Source organism: Cibotium barometz, chromosome 38 (assembly GCF_041138505.1).
Source record: "Cibotium barometz isolate CiBa-2024 chromosome 38, ASM4113850v1, whole genome shotgun sequence".
NCBI lineage: Eukaryota > Viridiplantae > Streptophyta > Polypodiopsida > Cyatheales > Cibotiaceae > Cibotium > Cibotium barometz.
In genome coordinates this window covers 10531404-10552403 of record NC_141083.1, presented here as the reverse complement: position 1 = coordinate 10552403, position 21000 = coordinate 10531404, and positions in this window count along the sequence as shown.

Below are 21000 nucleotides of genomic sequence, written 5' to 3'. Positions count from 1 at the left end.
CCAACAGATCCATAAAAAGAGCCATGGACTCATCCATTGAAGACCAGCAAGGTCAATCAACCAGATCCATGCCCGGTTTCAGAAAACAACTCTTACTCCTTGTTCCAATATCTTCCTCGACGCACGCGTGGGTATCCTAGGCGACCCAGAGCCCGAGCACCGTATGGTCAGCACCCTCTAGGTTCCTTCGCAGGTGGCCTAGCGCTTCACTCATAGGCCGCTTCCTTGGCCCCTCATCCACCGTACCGGAAGCTCACCATTTTAATCGCACCGAGGCTGGTCAAGACCTCGGCCGACCTTGCTACGCGAGACGTCCTCCATTGACTCTCCGTCAGCAGTTGCAACTTTATCAGTTAGGTCTCCACGACCTTAATCACAAGATGGTCAAAATGCTTTCCCAGCACTCTTGACATAAAACAGCCATTTACAAACAGTTTACAGATACAATTTCTATATTAACTCTCATTTTTCCACATTATCCCTCATATAATCCACATTACTTATTCCACATTCCATTTATATGTGTACTCATCCAATCACATCATTTTCCATCTCTTCACTTCAGATTCCTTCACATCACATATCATATATCCACATCCACATCCACATCCACATCCACATTCACACCCATACATCCACATCTACATGCTTACCTCCATTTTCACATCCTCATTTATACATCCACATCCCATATCCACATTCACATACATCCACCTCCACATTTCCATTCACATCTATACATCCACATCTACATCCACATACATACATACATCCACATCCACATTCCACATTCACATCTATACAGCCACATCTACATCCACATTCACATCTATGCATATACATCTTCATGCATACATCCATTTTCACATTCATACATCCACACTCATCTTCATGCATACATCCATTTTCACATTCATACATCCACATACATACATCTCTTATCGCATCCTATCCCTTCCCATATCTATTTATAGAATATAAGGAAATTCTTATATTTGATATAAAATTTCTTTACGTATCTAATTATGCTCACAAGCTGCGCATGTATAAGGTAACTCATCTTTGGGAATAATTCTGCTGGTTATTGCTGCACCTATCTCAGTGGTATGAGGTGATCTAACAAAAGGACCTCTGAGAGGTAAGCCAAAAACGGGATAAAGGCATATCTTCTCATGAGGAAGAAAACACGCCAGTAAGAAGACCCGCTCAGAAAACCCAAGATGTCTTGATCTCATGACGCAGTAGTATCGGGGACCCAAACCCAAGGCTTCGATAACCATGGCCAAGCGGACATTGTTACGAAAGTGCTGCTGACCCCAGGGTGTTACCCTAGTTATGTCTTGATAGGTCCGCCATTTGGTCTGAGCTACAGATGTTCCCAAGTGAGGAAAAGGTGAGCGCTCATACTGTTCAATAAAATCTTTCTTCACAGACTCACTTGCGTCTTGAAGGTGAGAAATCATCATGGATAAAACTAATTCCTGTTGCCAAGCCATGAAGGAGATTAAGAAGAAGGGAGATCGATGGAAGTAAGATTACTGTGAGCGACAGGTAAAAGTTACGACTTATATAAAGGAAGGAGTTAGCGTAACCTAGAAGCCAACGGTATCTTGCCACTGAAGTTTTACCGTCTTTCCATGATTTGGGTTTGGCACATATTTCTATGAAATACGTTAAGAACTTTGAGATGAGGAGGTAAAAGAAGCTTGTAGGCTAAGTCATCTACTTTCATTGAATTCAGATATAAGGCTCACAATATCTGGGGGATAAGTTCTTATACTCCCCAAGAGATAAAGAACTTCTTTTGGGCCGTACTCGAATGAAAACCAAAACCTTGGTATCCAAAACACCGATTTTCACTTCTGAACTCATTGTTCTGAATCCTTAAAACAGCGTGACTCCTGAGACTTAAGTATTCTAGGGAAAGGGTCTTCCTTTTTTTTAAACAGAATCTTTCTTTTATTTTTGAGAGGGAATAACTATAAGATCAAAAAGGGAGATTCTTACTCATGTATACCTCGAAGGCTGGGAAGGAATCTTACATTCTATCCCACTTAAAAAAGTGCGAGATGTCCTCATCTCGCCAAGTAGAGGACAACTCTTTTTCTTAAGATCCAATTTATTCTAGGGTTCCTTATATTCTGGTCAACCCAACAGAATACGGGGATAAATATCCCTTATATAGAACTCATCATTAAATAACAATTCATTTCAGATCATGTCATTCATATCTTTAACACGATAATGGTCCATCAGATCAAAAATTTTTCTTTCTGAACATTCCTCCACGGGAATTTCAGTCAAGCAAGTTTTCAATTTGTCATCCCTTAACTTGATATACCGAGTCAAGTGTTAACAGTAGCACTTTGACAACACAATCCACTAATCTCATAGTGATTTGCTGAAATCATTATCATCATTTATTATTACAGGGACTCGTCCCATTCATCCTCATTGTGGTTTTGCTCAGGTTATTATATTTCAACTAAATTTCAAAAATCATCATTTTTCAATCAGAATCCCAATCAATTCATCAGTTCCCAAACATAATTAAAAATCATATCAACCACATTCGAATTCATCAACTGGATAGCATTAACGCTTATAATTTCAAGTCTTAGCTTTACTCGTATATACTGTCAGTAAAGAGCTGCAGTATACTCTCGGTATATACGGGTAGTCACGGCCCTTGGAATTATAAGGTAAATACCATCATATCTAGGCCTCAAGCAAGTCAGGGATTCTATATAATTGCGGTACTTCCATCTGAAGACCCAATTACCAAATTACGAATTTTAGTTTGAATATCAAATTGTATGACTTATATCACGCAATTACAACCTTTTTGTGTTTCTTGATAAATTTTTGACATTTATCTTCTCAGTTGATCTTTATTAACCAAATGCTCTGATACCAACTGTGAGATCCCTGTTCCCACCGAGCAACAGATTCGGAAGTAACACTTCATGCGCGGGGCAGGGACCCACACTCGGGGCCTCGTCCACGGATATCCGGACAAGAGACTAATCCGTCGGTTTTTCAAAAACCGAACCCGAAAAAACTTCCCTTACCCGGAAAGCATGGGCGATTCCACCAGGATAACTCTTTACTCTAACGTAGTCAAGATCATTACTGATCAAACTGATTCGACTGCACCTCTAAGAGTACTTGGTCAGATCAAGGAAGAAACTTGCACTTGGATCATTGGGATCAACGCTTTTTTCCCCATCAAGAGGCACAGCCGTTGATTCTTATCCATAGAACAATTTACTATCCGGGATTTACTTCATCTATCGTAATAATAGAATTTAAATCTCGATTTACGGATCCATCAGTCCAGCCTAACCCCATCCAATCCCATGGGTTAGCCAACCGCCCAACCATTGTAGTGATGGGATCCAATTTGGAATTTGGTTAGGTTTTGTCCCGAGTACCAAGGAAAAGAGTTCCAAGGCCCCCTAGCCGGAAGTCGATGCAAACATAAAACTAGCCACACCACTTACACACCCAATATGAAATTGCCTTTTTCTTAGCATCAGCTAACTTTAAAACAATCCTTTAATGAAACCATAGTAGCACTGATCACAATCTTCCAATTTATCCGGTTGATTCATAATTTACCATCATTCCTTCATCAGAGTATCTATGGCATCATTGGCAACTAGAACGCTCACCACCTGTCCACTCAGGGGCCTTTTCAATAGTTCCTAGCCCATAATACTCGGCAATATAATCACTTATAAAAATCAAGATGGACTCTCGTTGAAGATCAGCAAGATCAACCAACAGATCCATAAAAAGAGCCATGGACTCATCCATTGAAGACCAACAAGGTCAATCAACCAGATCCATGCCCGGTTTCAGAAAACAACTCTTACTCCTTGTTCCAATATCTTCCTCGACGCACGCGTGGGTATCCTAGGCGACCCAGAGACCGAGCACCGTATGGTCAGCACCCTCTAGGATCCTTCGTAGGTGACCTAGCGCTTCACTCATAGGCCGCTTCCTTGGCCCCTCATCCACCGTACCGGAAGCTCACCATTTTAATCGCACCGAGGCTGGTCAAGACCTCGGCCGACCTTGCTACGCGAGACGTCCTCCATTGACTCTCCGTCTCAGCAGTTGCAACTTTATCAGTTAGGTCTCCACGACCTTAATCACAAGACGATCAAAATGCTTTCCCAGCACTCTTGACATAAAACAGCCATTTACAAACAGTTTACAGATACAATTTCTATATTAACTCTCATTTTTCCACATTATCCCTCATATAATCCACATTACTTATTCCACATTCCATTTATATGTGTACTCATCCAATCACATCATTTTCCATCTCTTCACTTCAGATTCCTTCACATCACATATCATATATCCACATCCACATCCACATCCACATTCACACCCATACATCCACATCTACATGCTTACCTCCATTTTCACATCCTCATTTATACATCCACATCCCATATCCACATTCACATACATCCACCTCCACATTTTCATTCACATCTATACATCCACATCTACATCCACATACATACATACATCCACATCCACATTCCACATTCACATCTATACAGCCACATCTACATCCACATTCACATCTATGCATATACATCTTCATGCATACATCCATTTTCACATTCATACATCCACACTCATCTTCATGCATACATCCATTTTCACATTCATACATCCACATACATACATCTCTTATCGCATCCTATCCCTTCCCATATCTATTTATAGAATATAAGGGAATTCTTATATTTGATATAAAATTTCTTTACGCATCTAATTATGCGTAAATTCCATTTAAGGATACTAACACTTTCGAAATAAAAATCAATCTTTTATGCATCTTCCTATGCATAAATTCATTTTAAATGAGAATGACACTTTGAATTAAAATTCAATCTTTTATGCATCTTCCTATGCATAAATTCATTTTAGATGAGAATGACACTTTTGAATTAAAATCAATCTTTTATGCATCTTCTTATGCATTAATTCAATTTAGATGAGAATGACACTTTTGAATTAAAATCAATCTTTTATGCATCTTCTTATGCATAAATTCAATTTAGTAGGAATTACACTTTTAGAATAAAAGAATTTCTCTTATGCATCTAATTTATGTAAAAAATCTATTTATGATGAAAATCACACTTTTAGTATAAAAATATCTTTTATGCATAACTCTATGCATGAAATCCAATTATGATAAAAGTAACATTTTTACAATATAATAATCATCTTTTATGCATACCTCTATGCAAGAATTTCAAATGTGATAAAAGTAACAATTTTATAATAAAATAATCATTTAAAAAACATTTTTATAATAAAATAATCATTTTTTTTCATATCCCTATGCATGAAATTCAATATGCTAAAAGTAACACTTTTGATATAAAAATTTATCCATTATGCATACTTCTATGCATGAAAATAAAAATGATAAAAGTAACACTTTTGATATAAAAATTTATCCATTATGCATACTTCTATGCATGAAAATAAAAATGATAAAAGTAACACTTTTGATATAAAAATTTATCCATTATGCATGCTTCTATGCATGTAAATAAAAATGATAAAAGTAACACTTTTGATATAGAAATTTATCCATTATGCATACTTCTATGCATATAAATAAAAATGATAAAAGTAACACTTTTGATATAAAAATTTATCCATTATGCATACTTCTATGTATGTAAAAAAAAAATGATAAAAGTAACACTTTTGATATAAAAACTTATTCTTTATGCATAATATAAAAATTTAATTTCTCCATGATTATAATAAAATTCTTTCAATTAATCTAGGATGATAATTCCTAGAATATGGTAGGAAGTCCTCTTTTTATGCTTTGAATGAAATTATTTTATGCGTAATTTTTGTAAAAATTTTGCCATAGCTCCGCTGCTATGACTGATAAATCTCAATTTTTCTAAGGGATAAAGCTTATCATTAAGGAAATAATTAGAATGGTCTCTAATTGGATCATCAATCCATAATGGATTGAATCATCAATATGCATAAACTAAAAGCATAGAAAAAAGCCATTAATTCGGCCTCAAGCATAGCTTAATCTTGGATTAAGGAAAAGCTTTATGAAAAGCTTCATTTGGATTGAGAATGGGTCATGAGCATGACCATTTCTTGAGTGAGAGAGAGAAATTACATAAAAACCATTAGAATTTAAACATAAATGAAAATTAACTTCAATAGCATTTATTAAATTATGTAACTCTTCACTACTATTCACCAATTAACTTCAATAGCATTTAAAAAACCATACCAATTAAGCTTCTCAAGCTTGAGAGGGGTTGAGAAGAGAGAAACATTGAGAAATTATAGAAAAGATCAATATTCACTAATTACCTTACAATTTGCTTGATTCTTTGTTCACGGTAGAGGCCCCCAACCAATCAATTGGTTAAGTATGTTGATGGAGCCACTAAAGGGGATTGAAGAAAGAGGGAAGCTCCAAAAACTAGTGAATTATTAAATGAATTCACAGTTCTTGGCTTAGGTGGAGTAGAGTAACGATGCATAAACACTATCTATATTTCAACAAGGGGGAGGCTTCTATTTATAGGAAAAATTGAGCTCCTAACCAAACAAACTGATTCTAGAATTTTCTAAATCAGTTTGGTCAATATTTGACCATTTTTTAGGTCAGTTAAGCTAACTTTTTGGAACTAGACTTGAATGAGGAGAGAGGAGAGATGAAATATCTCAATTTTTATGAGTTTAAAACTCATTCAAGCATGTGAAATATGCACCTCCTTTAAAGAACTCCCCTTCCTTACATATGTGTCATAATGGAATCATTTTAATATTGCTCATAGTTTTTTAACTAATAAACCTTGTACATTTTCAACTCTTCATCTTATGTGAAATATGCACCTCCTTTAAAGAACTTCCCTTCCTTACATATGTGTCATAATGGAATCATTTTAATATTGCTCATAGTTTTTTACTAATAAACCTTGTACATTTTCAACTCTTCATCTTATGTGAAATATGCACCTCCTTTAAAGAACTCCCCTTCCTTACATATGTGTCATAATGGAATCATTTTAATATTGCTCATAGTTTTTTACTAATAAACCTTGTACATTTTCAACTCTTCATCTTATGTGAGCATTTACTCATTTTTGGGTATCTTCTTTTACAAATTGGATTTATCTCCTCCCTACACATGGATTGATGCTATTGGCCCATAGGAACCTTAATTGGACCATAATCTAAAATTTTTTGAAAATCTAGACCCTTAGACTAAGGTCCTTTATACCCATTTCCAATAAATTCTAATTGCACATTGGAAAGTTCTTTTTGAATTTCTGTTTCAGGGGAACTTATTTTAATAAGATGAGATAATTTTCTATCCAAAAATATTAAAAATCTGAATATACTCTCTCTAGAATATTTTCTCTCTCTAGGTTAAAACAGTTAGAAACAAGGTCTTTATATTTCTGAAGAGGGATTGATTACTAGGGAAGATACTAGACATCAAAAGGGGGGTTGGGGGAGGAATCTTACATTCTACCCCACTTAAAAAACGCGAGATGTCCTCATCTCGCAAACTGGGATAATTTCGCAAGATGCACGAATTATGAGACTTAGAGAAAAATTTAAATCAGGATTAACCACCAAGAAAAAGTCTCAAAGAGAGCAAGATTCAAGATAAGAACAAGATTTAAACTTTATTCATTCTCGGAACTTATACAGTAAAGATAGAAGAACTCTTTACACTTCCATAAGCCCATCCATCATATGATCACAAAAGCAGCACTCACAAGCTGCGCATGTATAAGGTAACTCATCTATGGGAATAATTCTGCTGGTTATTGCTGCACCTATCTCAGTGGTATGAGGTGATCTAACAAAAGGACCTCTGAGAGGTAAGCCAAAAACGGGGTAAAGGCATATCTTCTCATGAGGAAGAAAACACGCCAGTAAGAAGACCCGCTCAGAAAACCCAAGATGTCTTGATCTCATGACGCAGTAGTATCGGGGACCCAAACCCAAGGCTTCGATAACCATGGCCAAGCGGACATTGTTACGAAAGTGCTGCTGACCCCAGGGTGTTACCCTAGTTATGTCTTGATAGGTCCGCCATTTGGTCTGAGCTACAGACGTTCCCAAGTGAGGAAAAAGTGAGCGCTCATACTGTTCAATAAAATCTTTCTTCACAGACTCACTTGCGTCTTGAAGGTGAGAAATCATCATGGATAAAACTAATTCCTGTTGCCAAGCCATGAAGGAGATTAAGAAGAAGGGAGATCGATGGAAGTAAGATTACTGTGAGCGACAGGTAAAAGTTACGACTTATATAAAGGAAGGAGTTAGCGTAACCTAGAAGCCAACGCTATCTTGCCACTGAAGTTTTACCGTCTTTCCATGATTTGGGATTGGCACATATTTCTATGAAATACATTAAGAACTTTGAGATGAGGAGGTAAAAGAAGCTTGTAGGCTAAGTCATCTACTTTCATTGAATTCAAATATAAGGCTCACAATATCTGGGGGATAAGTTCTTATACTCCCCAAGAGATAAAGAACTTCTTTTGGGCCGTACTCGAATGAAAACCAAAACCTTGGTATCCAAAACACCGATTTTCACTTCTGAACTCATTGTTCTGAATCCTTAAAACAGCGTGACTCTTGAAAAGTATTCTAGGGAAAGGGTCTTCCTTTTTTTAAAACAGAATCTTTCTTTTATTTTTGAGAGGGAATAATTATAAGATCAAAAAGAGAGATTCTTACTCCTGTATACCTCGAAGGCTGGGGAGGAATCTTACATTCTACCCCACTTAAAAAAGTGCGAGATGTTCTCATCTCGCCAAGTAGAGGACAACTCTTTTTCTTAAGATCCAATTTATTCTAGGGTTCCTTATATTCTGGTCAACCCAACAGAATACGGGAATAAATATCCCTTATATAGAACTCATCATTAAATAACAATTCATTTCAGATCATGTCATTCATATCTTTAACATGATAATGGTCCATCAGATCGAAAATTTTTCTTTCTGAACATTCCTCCACGGGAATTTCAGTCAAGCAAGTTTTCAATTTGTCATCCCTTAACTTGATATATCGAGTCAAGTGTTAACAGTAGCACTTTGACAGCACAATCCACTAATCTCATAGTGATTTGCTGAAATCATTATCATCATTTATCATTACAGGGACTCGTCCCATTCATCCTCATTGTGGTTTTGCTCAGGTTATTATATTTCAACTAAATTTCAAAAATCATCATTTTTCAATCAGAATCCCAATCAATTCATCAGTTCCCAAACAGAATTAAAAATCATATCAACCACATTCGAATTCATCAACTGGATAGCATTAACGCTTATAATTTCAAGTCTTAGCTTTACTCGTATATACTATCAGTAAAGAGCTGCAGTATACTCTCGGTATATACGGGTAGTCACGGCCCTTGGAATTATAAGGTAAATACCATCATATCTAGGCCTCAAGCAAGTCAGGGATTCTATATAATTGCGGTACTTCCATCTGAAGACCCAATTACCAAATTACGAATTTTAGTTTGAATATCAAATTGTATGACTTATATCACGCAATTACAACCTTTTTGTGTTTCTTGATAAATTTTTGACATTTATCTTCTCAGTTGATCTTTATTAACCAAATGCTCTGATACCAACTGTGAGATCCCTGTTCCCACCGAGCAACAGATTCGGGGTACTAGCAGCGGAAGTAACACTTCATGCGCGGGGCAGGGACCCACACTCGGGGCCTCGTCCACGGATATCCGGACAAGAGACTAATCCGTCGATTTTTCAAAAACCGAACCCGAAAAAACTTCCCTTACCCGGAAAGCATGGGCGATTCCACCAGGATAACTCTTTACTCTAACGTAGTCAAGATCATTACTGATCAAACCGATCCGACTGCACCTCTACTAGTACTTGGTCAGATCAAGGAAGAAACTTGCACTTGGATCATTGGGATCAACGCTTTTTTCCCCATCAAGAGGCATAGCCGTTGATTCCTATCCATAGAACAATTTACTATCCGGGATTTACTTCATCTATCGTAATAATAGAATTTAAATCTCAATTTACGGATCCATCAGTCCAGCCTAACCCCATCCAATCCCATGGGTTAGCCAACCGCCCAACCACTGTAGTGATGGGATACAATTTGGAATTTGGTTAGGTTTTGTCCCGAGTACCAAGGAAAAGAGTTCCAAGGCCCCCTAGCCGGAAGTCCATGCAAACATAAAACTAGCCACACCACTTACACACCCAATATGAAATTGCCTTTTTCTTAGCATCACAGCTAACTTTAAAACAATCCTTTAATGAAACCATAGTAGCACTGATCACAATCTTCCAATTTATCCGGTTGATTCATAATTTACCATCATTCCTTCATCAGAGTATCTATGGCATCATTGGCAACTAGAACGCTCACCACCTGTCCACTCAGGGGCCTTTTCAATAGTTCCTAGCCCATAATACTCGGCAATATAATCACTTATAAAAATCAAGATGGACTCTCGTTGAAGAATAGCAAGATCAACCAACAGATCCATAAAAAGAGCCATGGACTCATCCATTGAAGACCAGCAAGGTCAATCAACCAGATCCATGCTCGGTTTCAGAAAACAACTCTTACTCCTTGTTCCAATATCTTCCTCGACGCACGCGTGGGTATCCTAGGCGACCCAGAGACCGAGCACCGTATGGTCAGCACCCTCTAGGATCCTTCGTAGGTGACCTAGCGCTTCACTCATAGGCCGCTTCCTTGGCCCCTCATCCACCGTACCGGAAGCTCACCATTTTAATCGCACCGAGGCTAGTCAAGACCTCGGCCGACCTTGCTACGCGAGACGTCCTCCATTGACTCTCCGTCAGCAGTTGCAACTTTATCAGTTAGGTCTCCACGACCTTAATCACAAGACGGTCAAAATGCTTTCCCAGCACTCTTGACATAAAACAGCCATTTACAAACAGTTTACAGATACAATTTCTATATTAACTCTCATTTTTCCACATTATCCCTCATATAATCCACATTACTTATTCCACATTCCATTTATATGTGTACTCATCCAATCACATCATTTTCCATCTCTTCACTTCAGATTCCTTCACATCACATATCATATATCCACATCCACATCCACATCCACATTCACACCCATACATCCACATCTACATGCTTACCTCCATTTTCACATCCTCATTTATACATCCACATCCCATATCCACATTCACATACATCCACCTCCACATTTTCATTCACATCTATACATCCACATCTACATCCACATACATACATACATCCACATCCACATTCCACATTCACATCTATACAGCCACATCTACATCCACATTCACATCTATGCATATACATCTTCATGCATACATCCATTTTCACATTCATACATCCACACTCATCTTCATGCATACATCCATTTTCACATTCATACATCCACATACATACATCTCTTATCGCATCCTATCCCTTCCCATATCTATTTATAGAATATAAGGAAATTCTTATATTTGATATAAAATTTCTTTACGCATCTAATTATGCATAAATTCCATTTAAGGATACTAACACTTTCGAAATAAAAATCAATCTTTTATGCATCTTCCTATGCATAAATTCATTTTAAATGAGAATGACACTTTGAATTAAAATTCAATCTTTTATGCATCTTCCTATGCATAAATTCATTTTAGATGAGAATGACACTTTTGAATTAAAATCAATCTTTTATGCATCTTCTTATGCATAAATTCAATTTAGATGAGAATGACACTTTTGAATTAAAATCAATCTTTTATGCATCTTCTTCTGCATAAATTCAATTTAGTAGGAATTACACTTTTAGAATATAAGAATTTCTCTTATGCATCTAATTTATGTAAAAAATCTATTTATGATGAAAATCACACTTTTAGTATAAAAATATCTTTTATGCATAACTCTATGCATGAAATCCAATTATGATAAAAGTAACATTTTTACAATATAATAATCATCTTTTATGCATACCTCTATGCAAGAATTTCAAATGTGATAAAAGTAACACTTTTACAATAAAATATTCATTTAAAAAAACATTTTTACAATAAAATAATCATTTTTTTTCATATCCCTATGCATGAAATTCAATATGCTAAAAGTAACACTTTTGATATAAAAATTTATCCATTATGCATACTTCTATGCATGAAAATAAAAATGATAAAAGTAACACTTTTGATATAAAAATTTATCCATTATGCATACTTCTATGCATGAAAATAAAAATGATAAAAGTAACACTTTTGAAATAAAAATTTATCCATTATGCATGCTTCTATGCATGTAAATAAAAATGATAAAAGTAACACTTTTGATATAGAAATTTATCCATTATGCATACTTCTATGCATGTAAATAAAAATGATAAAAGTAACACTTTTGATATAAAAATTTATCCATTATGCATACTTCTATGTATGTAAAAAAAAATGATAAAAGTAACACTTTTGATATAAAAACTTATTCTTTATGCATAATATAAAAATTTAATTTCTCCATGATTATAATGAAATTCTTTCAATTAATCTAGGATGATAATTCCTAGAATATGGTAGGAAGTCCTCTTTTTATGCTTTGAATGAAATTATTTTATGCGTAATTTTTGTAAAAATTTTGCCATAGCTCCGCTGCTATGACTGATAAATCTCAATTTTTCTAAGGGATAAAGCTTATCATTAAGGAAATAATTAGAATGGTCTCTAATTGGATCATCAATCCATAATGGATTGAATCATCAATATGCATAAACTAAAAGCATAGAAAAAAGCCATTAATTTGGCCGTAAGCATAGCTTAATCTTGGATTAAGGAAAAGCTTTATGAAAAGCTTCATTTGGATTGAGAATGGGTCATGAGCATGACCATTTCTTGAGTGAGAGAGAGAAATTACATAAAAACCATTAGAATTTAAACATAAATGGAAATTAACTTCAATAGCATTTATTAAATTATGTAACTCTTCACTACTATTCACCAATTAACTTCAATAGCATTTAAAAAACCATACCAATTAAGCTTCTCAAGCTTGAGAGGGGTTGAGAAGAGAGAAACATTGAGAAATTATAGAAAAGATCAATATTCACTAATTACCTTACAATTTGCTTGATTCTTTGTTCACGGTAGAGGCCCCCAACCAATCAATTGGTTAAGTATGTTGATGGAGCCACTAAAGGGGATTGAAGAAAGAGGGAAGCTCCAAAAACTAGTGAATTATTAAATGAATTCACAGTTCTTGGCTTACTTGGAGTAGAGTAACGATGCATAAACACTATCTATATTTCAACAAGGGGGAGGCTTCTATTTATAGGAAAAATTGAGCTCCTAACCAAACAAACTAATTCTAGAATTTTCTAAATCAGTTTGGTCAATATTTGACCATTTTTTAGGTCAGTTAAGCTAACTTTTTGGAACTAGACTTGAATGAGGAGAGAGGAGAGATGAAATATCTCAATTTTTATGAGTTTAAAACTCATTCAAGCATGTGAAATATGCACCTCCTTTAAAGAACTCCCCTTCCTTACATATGTGTCATAATGGAATCATTTTAATATTGCTCATAGTTTTTTAACTAATAAACCTTGTACATTTTCAACTCTTCATCTTATGTGAAATATGCACCTCCTTTAAAGAACTTCCCTTCCTTACATATGTGTCATAATGGAATCATTTTAATATTGCTCATAGTTTTTTACTAATAAACCTTGTACATTTTCAACTCTTCATCTTATGTGAAATATGCACCTCCTTTAAAGAACTCTCCTTCCTTACATATGTGTCATAATGGAATCATTTTAATATTGCTCATAGTTTTTTACTAATAAACCTTGTACATTTTCAACTCTTCATCTTATGTGAGCATTTACTCATTTTTGGGTATCTTCTTTTACAAATTGGATTTATCTCCTCCCTACACATGGATTGATGCTATTGGCCCATAGGAACCTTAATTGGACCATAATCCAAAAATTTCTGAAAATCTAGACCCTTAGACTAAGGTCCTTTATACCCATTTCCAATAAATTCTAATTGCACATTGGAAAGTTCTTTTTGAATTTCTGTTTCAGGGGAACTTATTTAAATAAGATAAGATAATTTTCTATCCAAAAATATTAAAAATCTGAATATACTCTCTCTAGAATATTTTCTCTCTCTAGGTTAAAACAGTTAGAAACAAGGTCTTTATATTTCTGAAGAGGGATTGATTACTGGGGAAGATACTAGAGATCAAAAGGGGGGTTGGGGGAGGAATCTTACATTCTACCCCACTTAAAAAACGCGAGATGTCCTCATCTCGCAAACTGGGATAATTTCGCAAGATGCACGAATTATGAGACTTAGAGAAAAATTTAAATCAGGATTAACCACCAAGAAAAAGTCTCAAAGAGAGCAAGATTCAAGATAAGAACAAGATTTAAACTTTATTCATTCTCGAAACTTATACAGTAAAGATAGAAGAACTCTTTACACTTCCATAAGCCCGTCCATCATATGATCACAAAAGCAGCACTCACAAGCTGCGCATGTATAAGGTAACTCATCTATGGGAATAATTCTGCTGGTTATTGCTGCACCTATCTCAGTGGTATGAGGTGATCTAACAAAAGGACCTCTGAGAGGTAAGCGAAAAACGGGGTAAAGGCATATCTTCTCATGAGGAAGAAAACACGTCAGTAGGAAGACCCGCTCAGAAAACCCAAGATGTCTTGATCTCATGACGCAGTAGTATCGGGGACCCAAACCCAAGGCTTCGATAACCATGGCCAAGCGGACATTGTTACGAAAGTGCTGCTGACCCCAGGGTGTTACCCTAGTTATGTCTTGATAGGTCCGCCATTTGGTCTGAGCTACAGACGTTCCCAAGTGAGGAAAAAGTGAGCGCTCATACTGTTCAATAAAATCTTTCTTCACAGACTCACTTGCGTCTTGAAGGTGAGAAATCATCATGGATAAAACTAATTCCTGTTGCCAAGCCATGAAGGAGATTAAGAAGAAGGGAGATCGATGGAAGTAAGATTACTGTGAGCGACAGGTAAAAGTTACGACTTATATAAAGGAAGGAGTTAGCGTAACCTAGAAGCCAACGGTATCTTGCCACTGAAGTTTTACCGTCTTTCCATGATTTGGGTTTGGCACATATTTCTATGAAATACATTAAGAACTTTGAGATGAGGAGGTAAAAGAAGCTTGTAGGCTAAGTCATCTACTTTCATTGAATTCAAATATAAGGCTCACAATATCTGGGGGATAAGTTCTTATACTCCCCAAGAGATAAAGAACTTCTTTTGGGCCGTACTCGAATGAAAACCAAAACCTTGGTATCCAAAACACCGATTTTCACTTCTGAACTCATTGTTCTGAATCCTTAAAACAGCGTGACTCCTGATGAGAAGTATTCTAGGGAAAGGGTCTTCCTTTTTTTTAAACAGAATCTTTCTTTTATTTTTGAGAGGGAATAATTATAAGATCAAAAAGGGAGATTCTTACTCCTGTATACCTCGAAGGCTGGGGAGGAATCTTACATTCTACCCCACTTAAAAAAGTGCGAGATGTCCTCATCTCGCCAAGTAGAGGACAACTCTTTTTCTTAAGATCCAATTTATTCTAGGGTTCCTTATATTCTGGTCAACCCAACAGAATACGGGGATAAATATCCCTTATATAGAACTCATCATTAAATAACAATTCATTTCAGATCATGTCATTCATATCTTTAACACGATAATGGTCCATCAGATCGAAAATTTTTCTTTCTGAACATTTCTCCACGGGAATTTCAGTCAAGCAAGTTTTCAATTTGTCATCCCTTAACTTGATATACCGAGTCAAGTGTTAACAGTAGCACTTTGACAGCACAATCCACTAATCTCATAGTGGTTTGCTGAAATCATTATCATCATTTATCATTACAGGGACTCGTCCCATTCATCCTCATTGTGGTTTTGCTCAGGTTATTATATTTCAACTAAATTTTAAAAATCATCATTTTTCAATCAAAATCCCAATCAATTCATCAGTTCCCAAACAGAATTAAAAATCATATCAACCACATTCGAATTCATCAACTGGATAGCATTAACGCTTATAATTTCAAGTCTTAGCTTTACTCGTATATACTGTCAATAAAGAGCTGCCGTATACTCTCGGTATATACGGGTAGTCACGGCCCTTGGAATTATAAGGTAAATACCATCATATCTAAGCCTTAAGCAAGTCAGGGATTCTATATAATTGCGGTACTTCCATCTGAAGACCCAATTACCAAATTACGAATTTTAGTTTGAATATCAAATTGTATGACTTATATCACGCAATTACAACCTTTTTGTGTTTCTTGATAAATTTTTGACATATTTGTCTTCTCAGTTGATCTTTATTAACCAAATGCTCTGATACTAACTGTGAGATCCCTGTTCCCACCGAGCAACAGATTCGGGGTACTAGCAGCGGAAGTAGCACTTCATGCGCGGGGCAGGGACCCACACTCGGGGCCTCATTGGTTTTTCAAAAACCGAACCCGAAAAAACTTCCCTTACCCGGAAAGCATGGGCGATTCCACCAGGATAACTCTTTACTCTAACGTAGTCAAGATCATTACTGATCAAACCGATCCGACTGCACCTCTAATGGTACTTGGTCAGATCAAGGAAGAAACTTGCACTTGGATGATTGGGATCAACGCTTTTTTCCCCATCAAGAGGCACAACCGTTGATTCTTATCCATAGACAAATTTACTATCCGAGATTTACTTCATCTATCGTAATAATAGAATTTAAATCTCGATTTACGGATCCATCAGTCCAGCCTAACCCCATCCAATCCCATGGGTTAGCCAACCGCGCAACCACTGTAGTGATGGGATCCAATTTGGAATTTGGTTAGGTATTGTCCCGAGTACCAAGGAAAAGAGTTCCAAGGCCCCCTAGCCGGAAGTCCATGCAAACATAAAACTAGCCACACCACTTACACACCCAATATGAAATTACCTTTTTCTTAGCATCAGCTAACTTTAAAACAATCCTTTAATAAAACCATAGTAGCAGTGATCACAACCTTCCAATTTATCCGGTTGATTCATAATTTACCATCATTCCTTCATCACAGTATCTATGGCATCATTGGCAACTAGAACGCTCACCACCTGTCCACTCAGGGGCCTTTTCAATAGTTCCTAGCCCATAATACTCGGCAATATAATCACTTATAAAAATCAAGATGGACTCTCATTGAAGATCAGCAAGATCAACCAATAGATCCATAAAAAGAGCCATGGACTCATCCATTGAAGACCAGCAAGGTCAATCAACCAGATCCATGCCCGGTTTCAGAAAACAACTCTTACTCCTTGTTCCAATATCTTCCTCGACGCACGCGTGGGTATCCTAGGCGACCCAGAGCCCGAGCACCGTATGGTCAGCACCCTCTAGGATCCTAGGTGACCTAGCGCTTCACTCATAGGCCGCTTCCTTGGCCCCTCATCCACCGTACCGGAAGCTCACCATTTTAATCGCACCAAGGCTGGTCAAGACCTCGGCCGACCTTGCTACACGAGACGTCCTCCATTGACTCTCCGTCAGCAGTTGTAACTTTATCAGTTAGGTCTCCACGACCTTAATCACAAGACGGTCAAAATGCTTTCCCAGCACTCTTGACATAAAACAGCCATTTACAAACAGTTTGCAAATACAATTTCTATATTAACTCTCATTTTTCCACATTAACCCTCATATAATCCACATTACTTATTCCACATTCCATTTATATGTGTACTCATCCAATCACATCATTTTCCATCTCTTCACTTCAGATTCCTTCACATCACATATCATATATCCACATCCACATTCACACCCATATATCCACATCTACATGCTTACCTCCATTTTCACATCCTCATTTATACATCCACATCCCATATCCACATTCACATACATCCACCTCCACATTTCCATTCACATCTATACATCCACATCTACATCCACATACATACATACATCCACATCCACATTCCACATTCACATCTATACAGCCACATCTATACATCCACATTCCACATTCACATCTATACAGCCACATCTACATCCACATTCACATCTATGCATATACATCTTCATGCATACATCCATTTTCACATTCATACATCCACACTCATCTTCATGCATACATCCATTTTCACATTCATACATACATCTCTTATCGCATCCTATTCCTTCCCATATCTATTTATAGAATATAAGGGAATTCTTATATTTGATATAAAATTTCTTTACGCATCTAATTATGCATAAATTCCATTTAAGGATACTAACACTTTCGAAATAAAAATCAATCTTTTATGCATCTTCCTATGCATAAATTCATTTTAAATGAGAATGACACTTTGAATTAAAATTCAATCTTTTATGCATCTTCCTATGCATAAATTCATTTTAGATGAGAATGACACTTTTGAATTAAAATCGATCTTTTATGCATCTTCTTATACATAAATTCAATTTAGATGAGAATGACACTTTTGAATTAAAATCAATCTTTTATGCATAAATTCAATTTAATAGGAATTACACTTTTAGAATAAAAGAATTTCTCTTATGCATCTAATTTATGCAAAAAATCTTTTTATGATGAAAATCACACTTTTAGTATAAAAATATCTTTTATGCATAACTCTATGCATGAAATCCAATTATGATAAAAGTAACATTTTTACAATATAATAATTATCTTTTATGCATACCTCTATGCAAGAATTTCAAATGTGATAAAAGTAACACTTTTATAATAAAATAATCATTTAAAAAAATATTTTTACAATAAAATAATCATTTTTTTTCATATCCCTATGCATGAAATTCAATATGCTAAAAGTAAAACTTTTGATATAAAAATTTATCCATTATGCATACTTCTATGCATGAAAATAAAAATGATAAAAGTAACACTTTTGATATAAAAATTTATCCATTATGCATACTTCTATGCATGAAAATAAAAATGATAAAAGTAACACTTTTGATATAAAACTTTATCCATTATGCATACTTCTATGCATGTAAATAAAAATGATAAAAGTAACACTTTTGATATAAAAATTTATCCATTATGCATACTTCTATGCATGTAAATAAAAATGATAAAAGTAACACTTTTGATATAAAAACTTATTCTTTATGCATAATATAAAAATTTAGATATCCAAACATTTCTCTGATTTACAGATAAACATTGACAATGTTTTTTTGACATCCTCGTCATAAAAGAAGTTGACAAAATAATGCAATGGCATAAAGACAGCAATTTTCACCTACTAACGATTTACTACATTTGGTCTTATACACCTTTGCACGTCTTGGTATATCTTTAATCTAAAGCACTCACTTGTTTCTCCTATTGGTATGGGCCATTCTGGACTATCGAATGAAGGTAGTGGTAATGCTTTTAAAGATCCATAACCTGTAACACTATGAGGTGCCATGTAAAATTCATTATAAAAGAAAACTCCTCTCTCTGCCAAAGACCTACTGGATGTTTCTTTGTATAGCTGCTCACCAATAGATGCATGAAAAACATCAAAGATTCCACAATACTATCTACAGGCTGCCAGCAGTCAACCAAGTTTGAAGGATATATATCTATAGGAGGCTGCCACCAGCAGCAGTCAACCAAGTTTGAAGGATATATTTGCACAGAGCATAAATATGTCATTGATGTATTGATTGTAGGGGTTGCATTTGTGGAATACCTCCTTAAAAGAAAATGTATTGCCATGACTGTGGATGATGCTAAGGTAGGATCATTGGAGGTGACATGCTCTAATCTAGTGGAGCAAGATACATCTCTGACTGAGTGGTGTGAAAAAGTTAGGAAAAATCAAGAGAGAATAGAGGCTCCTAACCTTAATGAGGAAGACATTGTAGGCATAGATGCACTAGAAGATGATGATATAATTTCAAATGAGCAACAAAAATATGTGGATGAGGATGATAATAAATTCCAAGATGAATATACAGTTGAGTCATAGTAGATACTGAAACAAAAGGTAAAGCTAGTCATATATGCTTTTCTATCAAGGTTTTTTATCTATACTGGTACCCAAGTTAAAGTCTTTTTTTTCCTAGTAAGGTGGAGATCAAGAGATAGATTAGGTAGAGTCAACTCTCAAACCTAAGAAGCAATTGGATCAAGGAACTCATGATCACCAAGAAGGCAAAGAAAATGATGAAACAACATCAACACCAAGAGGTATTGAGCCTATTATGCATGCAATGTGTTTTTATGAAGGGCACATCTATGAAGAGAATAATCAACAACTATTTAAATTAAACTATGTTAAATTAGATTTCTTGAGGGATTTGTATTGTAATTAAGCTCATTTGCTAAGTTTCATCATAGTCAAAAGAAACATTGATGTGTTCAAACTCAACCATGTTTTTTTGTGAAGTTTTACTATTGAGTGATCTTGATGCCTTAATAGTAAAAATTTTACTTCTATTTTTTGTGAGCAAATCATGTATTCTAGTTTTAATGAAGATGACTATTTTTTAGTCACCTAGTTGAATTCTTTGTAGGATGATTGAATCATAGTTTTTAGAATGTATCTTATATATAAATATCAACACTAAGTGGTAGTGACTTAATAAATAAACAACCTAATATCTTTTCTATATAGATGATGGAGTTGAAGCATCTCAATCAAAAAGTGGTGATATGGAGAGAGATAAAATGCCAAAACTATAAGATTTGCAAGGTATGTTTTTGTTCTTATTTGCAAATGTACCAGTTCACCCCTGTTATTAGAGATAGAAGGAATTTTCAATCCAAAGGATGGTGGAGAAGAGCAAAGTGAAGAACAAGGTTTGCATATTGGAGACTTTCTTTGTGAAGCTAGACAATGAAAACCATTAGGAA